This window comes from Ictidomys tridecemlineatus, chromosome X (assembly GCF_052094955.1).
Source record: "Ictidomys tridecemlineatus isolate mIctTri1 chromosome X, mIctTri1.hap1, whole genome shotgun sequence".
NCBI lineage: Eukaryota > Metazoa > Chordata > Mammalia > Rodentia > Sciuridae > Ictidomys > Ictidomys tridecemlineatus.
The window spans coordinates 91,715,083-91,718,874 of NC_135493.1; the positions used below are offsets into that span (position 1 = coordinate 91,715,083).

The following is a 3,792-nucleotide window of genomic DNA, read 5'->3' on the forward strand; positions in this document are numbered from 1 at the left end:
TTCCTAAAAATAAATTTGGGGGCTAAGGGTATAGCCTGGCCCTGAGTATGAGACTGATCAATAAAAAAAGTAAAAATAACTTAGTTTTCCTTTTGATGAACACCCTCAAATCATCATCTTTAATGTTCTCTTAGAAGCCATTCAGTTAAAAGAGAAAAATAACATTATATACAAAATCACTGGAGGTAAAAGATATATGTTGGACTTTCATATTCTTGGATTCTAACATATGTGTGACTTTTAAATAATCTAAGAGTCACATTAAGCCTAAAGAAATCATAACAGGGCTTGGGCTGTAGCTCAGTGGTAGAGCACTTGCCTTGCATGTGTGGGCACTGGGTTCAATCCTCAGCACCACATTAAAAATAAATAAATAATAAAGGTACTGTGTCCATCTACAACTAAAAAAATTTTTAAAAAAGAAATCATAATCATTGTATCCTATTTTATCAGGACTAAATTATCCTTGTGGCCCTTGATAGGTGTCTGCTCCACTGAATTGACTTTACATTATTAACTGTATTTTGAAATATGAAGCACCAGATACACAGGAAGACAGAAAGAAGCTAAATATCTTAGTAAAGAACTGTTTTCCAATGGCTTTGTGGTTTTGGTGGCTATTTTCCCTTATATCTTACTGATTATCTAAGCAATGTGAGAAGGAGACATTCAAGTTCCATGAATCTAATCTTAAGACCTAGGTATATCTCATTCCCCTAGCATGATCAAGTTCAGTAGTAGGAACAGTCTTATCTGTAATGGCCATGTAACTTTGTGGTTAAATTTTCTTTATATGATAGTTCCAAAATTATCTCTGATGTTCCTGACATATCACCCCCCACATATATACATCCCTCCCCTCTAATAATGCTCAAGTCAAATTTCTTCTATTGTCAAATATAAAAGGACCCAATTACAGACTATCATGTCAGGACTTAGCACATATACTTGTTATACTATTTAATGCTTTTTAGTCACTCTTATAGTTTTATTGTTGTTGTTTTGGTTTTTGTTGGGAGAGAGGGAAGGTTTTCTTTTGATTGTCTCTTAAAAACAGTATTTATTGTTCTCACTTCTGTAGCACATATACTAAAATAGAAATGATACAGAGAATATTAGTGTGTCCTCTGTGCAAGGATGACATGCAATTCCTAAAGCATTACATATTTTTTAAAACAGCATAGGAATTCCTTGCCTTCTACCATAACCACGTTCTCAAACTCAGCTTCAGATTAATTAAAATAATAATTGTTGTAATTTACCTGTCATAATTCTTGCTGAAACTTCAGAGCTTCCTCTCATTACTGCAAATTCCATTTTATAACAAATCAGTACAACTAAATGACATTTAGTAGAAGAATTTATTTTTGCAATAGTAAAAAAGCAAAAATACATCATCTTTCTTTTGCATTAACATAAAATAACCCATCTGAGAATTATCAGAAGGTATTTAAGTTCAGTTGAAAAGTCTGACCTTCCAAGCTAGAATAACCTTCTTCCTTAATTTTTTTCTTAATTTTATATGTGAATGATTTTCAAGTTTTTCAAGTTTTGCCAAGAGTGATGTACAAGTTTACTATTCATTACTATTCATTACTATTCTGCAATCTGTGTATACAGGGTAAAAATGGGAGTTCATAACCCACTTGAATCAAATGTATGAAATATGATATGTCAAGAGCTATGTAATGTTTTGAACAACTAATAATTTTTAAAAATTTTTAAAAATGTGGTACATATACACAATGGAATATTACTGAGCCATAAAGAAGAATGAAATAATGGCATTTTCCAGTAAATGGGTGCAACTGGAGACTATTATGCTAAGTGAAATAAGCCAATCCCCCCAAAACAAGGCTGAATGTTTTCTTTGATATGGAGATGCTGACTCACAATAGGTGAGGTGTGGTAGGGAGGAGGGGACGTTCATGGATTGGACATGGAGAAGTGGGGGAAAGGGAGAGGGGATGGGATTGGGAAAGACAGTAGAATGAATTGGTCATAGCTTCCCTATGTTCATATATGAATACATGATCAGTGTATAACCACAAAATGGGAAGTTATACTTCATGTATATATGATGTCAAAATACGTAATTCTACGATCATATATAATTAAAAAGAATAAATTTAAAAAGGAAAAAAGTCCTTTATATAAAAATCACATAATATCTGCATATAATCTACACCCATCCTCCTATATGCTTTAAATGACCTCTAGATTACTTATAATATCTAACGAAATGTAAGTGCTATGTAAATACTTATTATACTGTATTGTTTAAGAATAATGACAAGAAAAAAGTTTGTACATGTTCAGTCCAGACAACATTTTAAAAAATACTTTAATCCATTGTTGGTTGAAGATGTGGGTGTGAAGAACTGACTGTACATAAATGCTGAAATGTGTCTAACCCCCGTCTCTCATGTTCTTGATTCTTGCAAATACCACTTTTCAAGACTGAAGAAGTTCAATGTCTTCAGATTTTGTGGAGAAAAATTTCCTCCTAATACCCAAGGTGGTTTGATTTAATGATGTATGTCACTTTTCAGGAATGCCCTGTATATATCATTTGTTTCTTCCCCTGCTCATTATGCTTTTTCCTTTCTGTTTTGGCAGAAAGCCAGCATTGAGAATTGTAATTCTCTAAAAGAAGTCAAGCATATTAACTGAACTCTTCAAGAAGGAATTAATTAGCTCCAGTAACAATTTTCATTAAACAAGAAGGGATGATGTTGCCTATTTAAAGAAAAGAAAAATTAAAGAAGATTGTTTTATATAAAGCTTTTTACAATAGCCTTTTAAGAAATGCCATCTGACATGGCCAAGATATTTCAGCTGGAGCAGACATCATAAACCTTGAGAAAGTACAAAACTGTCATATACTTTTTGAGAGCCAGCTTTCTCAACCATTCAATAGCGAAAGAAGGTACCTCCCAGGGTTGGTGTGAAATAGTCCATGTGAGCAATTTACTTAATATAATTATGATTCTGTTTCCTTATCTTAAAAATAGACATATGTTTTGGACATTCATTGAGATTGCATTCCATTAACTAGAAACTTACCACATTATGCAAATGAAGAAAATATTACTATTCTATCAGTGAGTTAGTATATTGATTGTCAAACTCTCCTCTGATTGACCCATGTATACTGTTAATGTGGGATGCACATATCCAGTAAAAAGCATCAAAGTTTTAAAACAAAAATAAGTGCTGAAATGTGGAACCTATCAGAAAAAAATTAGAGTAGGTAGCAGAATAAGGAGACTCTGAAGGAGATAAAAGAAATATATTTTAAATTTCATAGATAAATCTAGGACATGGGTCCCTTTAACATTTTTTAAGAATATAATTTTGCTCTTAATACTGTGGGTTTAATGCTACTTAATTCCTAATATGCCTTCTCCACTCCATCTATTAGATATTATGTATAGTTGAGATCAAATATTATATTTTAACAGTTTCTCTCATATTATTCTATTCCTTTGTCATATTCTAGTAAGTCTATTGTACTTAGTCCAGATTATATCAATGACATTAACTCTATCATCATTTTAAAATTCTTTAAAATTCACTGGTATTTATTTAACTTAAATTACAATAACCTCTCCTGCCACTATTCAGGGTAAATGGAAAGATAAAAAGTCAGTGTTAGGTCTCCTCAGGCCTAAGATTTAGTACAGGGTAATTATTTTCTGTAGATTTTGTAGGAAATGAGATTTCCTCTTTTTTTTCAGGTTGAATGCCCATTGAATCCATAGAGTTCCAAAATTTCAGGACAGTCATGAT

General features: G+C 32.1%; 1 non-coding gene across 1 annotated transcript; it reads left to right on the forward strand.

Annotated features, from left to right (window-relative positions):
• Window positions 1-1,065: 1,065 nt before the first annotated feature.
• Window positions 1,066-1,172, forward strand: LOC120890954 (U6 spliceosomal RNA). The gene has a single exon (XR_005735423.1). It is a non-coding gene; the product is annotated as a U6 spliceosomal RNA (small nuclear RNA).
• Window positions 1,173-3,792: the final 2,620 nt, after the last annotated feature.